General features: G+C 40.9%; 1 pseudogene; it reads right to left on the reverse strand.

The window, feature by feature from the left end:
* Positions 1-6494: 6494 nt before the first annotated feature.
* LOC132392162 (craniofacial development protein 2-like) lies at positions 6495-7694 on the reverse strand (annotated as a pseudogene).
* Positions 7695-9869: the final 2175 nt, after the last annotated feature.

Genomic DNA, 9869 nt, shown 5'->3' on the forward strand with positions numbered 1-9869 from the left:
GTGAGTGGGAGGAAGTTATTAGTCAGGGAAATGTCACAGCAGTGCTCAGACAGGGCAGACTAGAGAGCTTGTCCACTGAGACTATATGGGGGAACTGAGGTATAGGAGAGGAATGACCACATTAATGAGATTATATTATAGACCTCCCAATAGTCAACAGGATTTAGAGGGGAAAATTTGTAGAGATAGCAGACAGTGCAAGAAAAATAAAGTTGTAATGGTAAGTGATTTTAATTTTCCACATTTTGACTGCAAATTCTAAACTGTAAAAGAACTAGATGGGATAGAATTTGTCAAATGCATTCAAGAAAGTTTCCGTTATCGTTATATAGTGATCCCAACTAGAGAGAGTGTGATACTCCCATGAGGGAATGAAACTGGGGAGGTGACAAAAGTGTATGTGGGGGAACACTGTAGTTCTGGTGATCAAAATTCCATTAGTTTCAATATAATTATGGAGAAGGATAAGAGTGGTCTTCAGGTTAAGATTCTAATTTGTAGAAAAGCCAATTTTGAGGCATCAGAAAAAATCTAGTGAATGTTGATTTGGTCATATTGTTTTATGGCTTAGGGTTGCTCGGTAGATGGGAGGCCTTCAGAAGAGAAATTTCGAGAGCATGGAGTTCATATGTTCCTGTGAGATTGCAAAACAAGGTTAACAGGTTGAGGGAACCTTAATTTTTGAGAGATAACAAAAAGTTGGAGGTGCATAACAGGTATAGGCAGCAAGGAACAAATGAGGTACTTGAGGAGTACAAGAAATGCAATAGAATGCTAAAAAGAGAAATCAAAAAGGCATAAGGTTACTCTAGCAGACAAGGTGAAGGAGAATCCCAAGAGCTTCTACTGATATATTAAGAGCAAAATGATAGCAAGAGAAAAGCAGCACAGTCATCTATATATGGAGACAAAAGAGATGGGGAGATCTTAAATGGATTATTTTGCACCTGTATTTACAAAGAAGAAAGATACAGAGTCAATAGCACAGTGAGAATGACAGAGGAGGAGGTGCTTAGAGTCTTCAAACAAATTAAGGTGAAAAATCCTTAGGGTTTGACAAGGTGCCCCTTCGGACCTTGTGGGAGGCTAGTGTAGAAATAACAGGAGTCCCAGCAGGGATAATTAAAATGTCTCTAGCCACAGGTGATGTGCCAGAGGATTTGAGGATAGCTAATTTTGTTCTGTTGTTTAAGAAAGGCTCTAACAATAAGAAAGGATATTTTAGGCTGGTGAGCCTGACATCAATAGTGGGTAAATTATTGGAAGGTATTCTAAGGGACAGAATATATATGTATTTGTATAGATAGGGCCTGAATAGGGATAGGCAACATGGCTTTGTGCATGATGTGTCACGACTAACAAAATCTTATTAAGTTTATCAAGGAAGTTACCAGGATGAAGATAAGGCAGTGGATGTTGGCTGCATGAACATTTCCAAGGCCTTTGACAAGGACCTGCATGAGAGATTGGTAAAGGTTCATTTGCTTGGCATCCAGGATGAGGTGCTAAATTGGATTAGGTGGAAGAAGCAAGAGAGTGGTAGAAGATGGTTGCCTCTCTGACTGATAGCCTGTAACTAGTGTTGTGCTGCAAGGAACGGTGCTGGATACAGACAGACAGACAGACATACTTTATTGATCCCGAGGGAAATTGGGTTTCATTACAGTTGCACCATCCAAGAATAGTGTAGAAATATAGCAATATAAAACCATAAATAATTAAATAATAATAAGTAAATTATTCCAAGTGGAGTTGGCTCAGGGTGTATGACACTCCAAGGGAGGAGTTGTAAAGTTTGATGGCCACAGGGAGGAATGACTTCCTATGACGCTCAGTGTTGCATCTCAGTGGAATGAGTCTCTGGCTGAACGAGTCTCCTGTGCCTAACCAGTACATTATGGAGTGGATGGGAGATATTGTCCAAGATGGCATGCAACTTGGACTGCATCCTCTTTTCAGACACCACCGTCAGAGAGTCCAGTTCCACCCCCACAACATCACCGGCCTTCCGAATGAGTTTGTTGATTCTGTTGGTGTCTGCTACCCTCAGCCTGTTGCCCCAGCACACAACAGCAAACATGATAGCACTGGCCACCACGGACTCGTATAACATCCTCAGCATTGTCTGGCAGATGTTAAAGGACCTCAGTCTCCTCAGGAAATAGAGACGGCTCTGACCCTTCTTGTAGACAGCCTCAGTGTTCTTTGACCAGTTCAGTTTATTGTCAATTCATATCCCCAGGTATTTGTAATCCTCCACCATGTCCACACTGACCCCTTGGATGGAAACAGGGTTCACCGGTGCCTTAGCCCTCCTCAGGTCCACCACCAGCCCCTTAGTCTTTTTCACATTAAGCTGCAGATGATTCTGTTCACACCATGTGACAAAGTTTCCCACCGTAGCCCTGTACTCAGCCTCATCTCCCTTGCTGATGCATCCAACTGTGGCAGAGTCATCAGAAAACTTCTGAAGATGGCAAGACTCTGTGCAGTAGTTGGAGTCCGAGGTGTAGATGGTGAAGAGAAAGGGAGACAGGACAGTCCCCTGTGGAGCCCCAGTGCTGCTGACCACTCTGTCTGACACAGTGTTGCAAGCACACATACTGTGGTCTGCCAGTCAGGTAATCAATAGTCCATGACATCAGGGAAGCATCCACCTGCATCACTGTCAACTTCTCACCCAGCAGAGCAGGGCGGATGGTGTTGAACACACCGGAGGAGTCAAAAAACATGACCCTCACAGTGCTCCCCGGCTTGTCCAGGTGGGCATAGACACAGTTCAACAGGTAGACAATGGCATCCTCAACTCCTAGTTGACTCCTAGTCCAATGTTGTTTGTCACCTATATCAATAATCTGAGTGATAATGTGGTAAACTGGTTCAGCAAGTTTACAGATGACACCAGAATAGTGGGTGGAGTTGTCAGTGATGAAAGACCAGCTGGAAAAATGAGCTGAAAAATGACAGATGGAATTTAATGCAGACAAGCATGAAGTGTTCCACTTTGGGAGGATAAAGCAGGATGGGAAGTACATAGTGGGAAGTATGGCACCGAGGAGTGCCATAGGATAGAGGAATCCAGGAATACAGATCCATAATTCTGTGAAAATAGCGTTACAGGTACATATAATTATAAAAAGTCTTCTTGGTATTTTGGCCTTGATAAAGCAAAATACTGAGTTATGTTGAAGTTGTATAAGACATCGGTGAGGCTTAATTTGGAGCACTAGCTTCAGGAATGATATCAATAAGATTGAATAAGTGCAGAGCAGTTTTCCAAAGATGTTACCAGGACTTGAAGACCTTGAATTATAGGGAAAGGATGAGTAGGTTAGAACGTTATTCCCTAGACCTCTGGAGCATGAGGAGAGATTTGATAGAAGTATACAAAATTATGTGACTGTAGAAAGGATAAACGTAAGCAGGCTTTTCCCACTGAGATTGGGTGAGACTAGAATGAGAAGTCATAGGTTAAGGGTGAACATAAAATATTTAACAGGAACCTGAGTGGGAACTTCTTCACTCAGAGGATTGTGAGAGTGTGGAACAAGCTGCCGGTGGAAGTGATGGATGCAGGTTAATTTTCAACATTTAAGAAAAATTTGGATGAGTACGGGAATGGAAGGGTGTGGAGGGGAATGGACCAGGGGCAAGTCAATGGGACTATGCAGAATAATTGTTCGGTATGGACTAGATGAGCCAAAGGGCCTGTTTCTGTGACATAGTGCTCTATGACTAAGGGGACTGGAGTTTTATGGAGATATAGAGTAGCAACATAGGATGGAATAGTCACACAAATATTTGATATGTTAAAAATATAATTTAGAGTGTTTTAATAGAATAGCATCAATCTCTGAGTACTGAGAGAAGCAGGAATCAGCAAGAAATCAGAGGAACTGGTAAGAAGAAAAATTGACTAGTAATGATGCCAAAGATAGGGATAGGTTGAGAGGAAAAATAAGAGTGAGGGTAGTCAAGAGACTAATGTACCTTCAAAACAAGGCAAATTCAGGGTGGATAATTAATCCCACAGCAATTTTGTTTGTGTGTCCCAGAATGTTATATGTCGTTAATAATCAACTCACTGAATCTAAGTCTCATATTGAGACTTAGGCAATAAGAATTGAGTGGATAATTCCCCACTGGTTCGACTCCCAACCAACAAAAAGGGTGATTGTGGTTGTTGGAGATCAATTATCTTTACTGTTCGACATCATTGCAGGAATTCTTTAAGTCAGAGTCTATAGCTTGTTACCTTCAACTACTTCATCAATGACATTCCAGTTACCATAAGTGGGTGTGTTTGCTGATTCATAGAACACAAAAGCACAGTACAGGCCCTTTGGCCCATGATATTATATTATTCTTTTAACTTGCTCGATGATCAACCTAAGCTTCCCTCCAAAAGAGCCCTCCAGTTTTCTATTGTCCATATATGGTACCCATTTAAGAGTTTCTTATCTGCCCCTACCACTACCTCTGGTAGCATGTTCCGTACATCCACCACTCTGTGTAAAAAAACATATCTCTTGACATTCCTCCTATAACCTTAAGAGTATGCCCCTTCACATTAGCTATTTCTGCCCTAGGAAAAAGTCTCTAATTGTCCACTCAATCTATGCCCCTCATCATCATATACACCTCGTAAAAAGTCACCTCTCATCTAAAGAGAACAGCCCTAGTTCACTCAGCCTATCCTCAAAAGACGTACTCTCCAATCTAGGTAGCATCTTGGTAAATCTCCTCTACACCCACTCTAAAGCTTCCACATCCTTCCTATAATGAGGCAATTGGAACTGAACACATGCTGATAAACCAGGCCTTTATACAATTGCAGCATTATCTGGCTGCTCTTGAACTCAATCCCCTGACTAATGGTCCAACATACCATAATCCTTTTTAACAACCCTATCAACTTGTGTGACAACTTTGAAGGATCTATGGATGTGGACCCCAAGATCCCTCTGTTCCTCCACATTGTTAAGAATCATGCCATTAACCCTATATTCTGCCTTCAAATTTAACTTTCCAAAGTGAATCACTTCACACTTCGGGTTGAACTCACCTGCCACTTCTCAGTGCAGCTCTGCATCCTGTCAATGTCTTGTTGTAACCTATGGCAATCCTCTACACTATCCACAACACCACCAACCTTCATGTCCTCTTCAGCATTCAATTCAAAACTCTACAGATAATGAAAAAAAAACATGGATGCAACAGGACTTAGACAAATTTCAGCAAAGGGTGATTCAAGTCAAGTCAAGTCACTTTTTATTGTCATTTTGACCTTAACTGCTGGTACAATACACAGTAAAAATTAGACAATGTTTTTCAGGACCATGATGCTACATGAAACAGTACAAAAACTACACTGAACTGTTACATATTCGGGTCGTGTGAGCCCGAATGCTTTGGTGCCTTTTCCTAGATGGCAGGAGGGAGAAGAGTTTTTATGAGGGGTGCATGGGGTCCTTCATAATGCTGTTTGCTTTGTGGATGCAGCGTGTAGTGTAAGTGTCTGTAATGGCCGGAAGAGAGACCCCGATGATCTTCTCAGCTGACCTCACTATCCACTGCAGGGTTTTGCGATAGGAAATGGTGCAATTTTTGAACCAGGCAGTGATGCAGTTGCTCAGGATGTTCTCAATACAACCCCTGTAGAATGTGATGAGGGTGGCGGGGGGTGTGGGAGATGGACTTTCCTCAGCCTTCATAGAAAGTAGAGATACTCTGGGCTTTCTTTGCTATGGAGATGGTGTATAAATACTTTTCTGAAATTCCGTTAATTTCTCCATTATCCAGCAATTTGGTCTCTGGTACCTCTGCCTCTTCTAAAACCAGTTTTTACATCTGGCAGTTCTCATTCCATATATTGCTGGAGTCTTGCTTGCATGGTATTTAGCATTACCTTGGTATATGTGAAATTAGTGAAATTATTCGGTAATTTGAACATTCCTTTACATTTCCCTTCTTGGGAATTGGGATATAAACTGATCCTTTCAAGTTTAAAGGCTGCGTTGGGTTTTCCAGATTTGCTGGCAAATTGCATGCAACACTTTACAGCACTTCTACACTGTTAAAGTTTTAAACAATTCAACTGGAATCATATTGCATCCTGCAGCCTTATCATTGGCAATGTTTTCTATTGCCCATTTGACTTCACTTTCCAGAATGTCCCGCCCTAGGTCAATGAGGGAGTCATTGCGGGTGTCTTCGTTGTTGGGATCTTTCCTGTACAATTCTTCTGTGTATTCCTGCCATCTCTTTCTGATGTCTTCTGCTTCTGTAAGGTCCTTCTTTTCTTTGTCTTTTACTATACTCATTTTTGCATGAAATGTTCCTTTGATTTCTCTAATTTTCTTGAATAGAACTCTTGTTTTCCAATTCTGTTGGAGCTTTGCATCGTTTCTTTAATTAAGTTTCTTTATCTTTCCTTACTGTCTTCTTGAACTTTGCATTTAGTTGGAGGTATTTGTTCCAATCTCCATTGGCCTTCACTTCTCTGCGCTACTCAGCCACTTGCAGAGCCTCCACAGAAACCCATTTTGCTTTCCTGGACTTCCTTTTGTTTGCAATTTTTTTGTTGCCACCTCTTGTATAATGCTCCTTACTTCTATATATAGTTCTTCTGGCTTTCTCTCTATCAGGTTCAATCTATTGAATCTGATCTTCACCTCCATGGCATATTCTTGAGGGATGCTATCAACATCAAACTTTGCTGGTACATTGGTTTTTCTGATGCTCTTCAGTTTCATTCTGAATATTGCAACAAGCAACTCATGGTCTGAGCCACAATCTGCTCCTGGTCTTGTTTTAGCCGACTGTATAGAGCATTTCCAACTCTGATTGCAGAGTATATAGTCAGTCTGGTTTCGGTGTTGACCATCTGGTGATGTCCATGTATAGAGCCGCCTCTTAGGCTGTTGGAGGAGGGTATTTGCAATAACCAGAGAGTTAATTCGGCAAAATTCTACCTGTCAATGTCCTGCTTCATTTCTTACTCGAAAGTAAAAGTAGCCCATTACTCCAGGTGTTCTCAGATTGCCAACTTTGGCATTCCAGTCTCCAATGATATATGTAACATCCATTTTTGGTGTCATATCCAGGAGGTGCTGCAGTTCATCATAAAACTGAATAATTTCATCCTCTTTGGCATCTGTGGTTGGAGCATAAACTTGGATCACTGTGATGTTGAAAGGCTTGCCTTGAAGTTGTATTGCAATCATTCTATTATTTCTGGAGTTGTATCCAATCACTGATTTTGATACTCTTTTTGACAATTAAAACTATTCCATTCTTCCTGCAGGTTTCCTGCCCACAGTAGAAGATCTGGTAACTGTCTGATGTAAAATGACCCATTTCAGTCCACTTCAGTTTGCTAATTCCCAATATGTCAATGTCTAGTCTCGCCATCTCATTTTTGACCGCATCTAGTTTACTTTGATACATGGATCTTACATTCCAGGTTCCAATGGTGTGTCGATCCTTACAGTATTGGACCTTCTTTTCATTTCTAGGCACATCAGCAGGTGGCCGCCCTTCTTCCGTTTTCCCGCATTAACATGTTGGGCACCTTCAGACCTGTGAGGCTCATCTTCCAGTGTCATTCTCATATTTCTCTCGTTACTTTCATCCATAAGGTTTTCTTGGCAAATTACTGGAGAAGGTTGCCACTTCCTTCTCAACTGGACCATATTTAGTCTGACCTCTCTGCCATGACCTGTCCATCTTGAGTAGCTCTACATGGTATAGCCCACAGCATCACTGAAATACACAAGCCCCCATCACCATGACAATGAGGAGGTTTGTATTCACTGTAGCTTAGAAGAATGAAGGGGGATCTCATTGAAACCTATTAAATATTGAAAGACCTAGATAAAGTGGATGTGGAGAGGATGTTTCTTATAGTCAGGGAGTTTAGGACCAGAGGACACAACCTCAGAATAGAGGAATGTTCATTTAGAATGGAGATGAGGAGGAATTTCATTAGCCAGAGAGTTGTGAATAAGGGAAATTAATTGCCATAGGTGGCTGAGGAGGCTCGGTCATTGAATGTATTTAAAGCAGAGATTGATAGATTATTGATTAGTCAGGGAGTGAAAGGTTATGGAGAGAAGACAGGAGAATGACATCGAGAGGGAATAGATCAGCTATGATCAAATGGTGGAGCAAACTTGATGGGCCAAATGGCATAATCCTGCTCCAATGTTTTAAGCCACCAGATCTTAGCCTATCAGATGCTGGATCCTATATCTCTCTAAACAGTTGTATTCACTGTGTCCACTTAATTAGGTGCACCTGTACATCTGCATGTTAATGTAAATATCTAATCAGCCGATCATGTGGCAGCAATTCAATGTATAAATCATGCAGACGTGCTCAAGAGGGTTGGTTGTTCAGGCCAAACATCAAAATAGGGTGGAAGTGTAACCTAAATGACTTGACTGTGGAATGATTGTTGGTGCCAGATGGGGTAGTTTGAGTGTCTCAGAAACTGCAGTTCTGAGATTTTCATGCACAACTGTCTCTAGGATTTACAGAGAATGGTGTGAAAAAACAAAAAAAAAGATCAGTGAGCCGCAGTTTTGTTGTTAAAAATGCCTTGTTTATGAGAGAACTCAGAGGAAAATGGCCAGACTGGTTCAAGCTGACAAGAAGGTTACAGCAACTCAGATAACCACACATTACAATAGCGGTGTGCAGAAGAGCATATGTGAATGCACAACATGTCAAACCTTGAAATGGATGGACTACAGCTGCAGTACACTGGATTCTACTCCTCTACTTAATAACATGGCAACTGAGCATATATTATATCCAGTCCTAGCATGTGTAATTGAATTAACTAATATCATGGGAGGTCTAAGAATTGGTTTCTTTCTCAAGCTTATGACAGGTTGTGAATAGCATGAAACTAATCTAGTCAGTGTGGATCAAGTGCCTCATTTCCAACCTGAGCTTAAACTTTCACATTTAATTACACGTTAGATCAACGGGTGAATGTTTAGACCCTTTGTTTGATAGCAACGCATGAGAATAGCCAGTAAGAAAACAAAGTTATGCCATTCTTTTTATTGTTTGTGAACGAAAAAAATGAACAAAAATAAGGCAGCAATACTAGACAGAAAATGCAGAGCATGAGAAATTATTATTTCTGAGGTTCATCTTGCAAGTTTTAGTTCATCTATTGTAACACAAATATCACAGTAAAATGGTATTCAATGTCAACATTATGAATGAGCTGTTTTTTATATAGCAACAACAACTGATTACTTAGGAATGAATAGAACACAAAAGGCAGATAAATTACAGTTTATTCACTTGCTTCTTCATCAACCAGCTCTCAATCACCAGGATAGTAACAGAAGAAGTAATTGCCATGGATACTCATTCAACAATAGTCTCATTCACATTCAGCTCCTAGCCTGATTACTCTTTTGGGCAAGCATGATCAAAACAAATACTGAATTCCGGAGTTCAGATGAAAGTGATGGTTCAAGACATCACCCAAAGAAATTCCTGTAGCCATGTCCAAGCCCAATCATGCTCAGATGCCTCATCAATAACCTTCTGTCCATTATAAGATCAGTATTCACAGAAGATTGTAGGATGTTTAGTGTACCTGAATTTCCTGGGCATTGAAGGTGACAGGCCAAATACTGGTAGATGGATTCAATATTAATTGGCGAACTGTGGTCAACCTGAATGTAATGGGCCAAATGGCCAGTTTTCCTGCTTTTCAACTATGAGTCTTAAAGTGATTCCTCATAAGACTGAGAGCCAAGGCCACAAACATGAATTCCTAAACTCAGACCAGAATTAATAATAAGCAATGACCAAATGAACAGAGAATCGAATCATTTACACTT

Source organism: Hypanus sabinus, chromosome 4, assembly GCF_030144855.1.
Source record: "Hypanus sabinus isolate sHypSab1 chromosome 4, sHypSab1.hap1, whole genome shotgun sequence".
NCBI classification, from domain to species: Eukaryota; Metazoa; Chordata; class Chondrichthyes; order Myliobatiformes; family Dasyatidae; genus Hypanus; species Hypanus sabinus.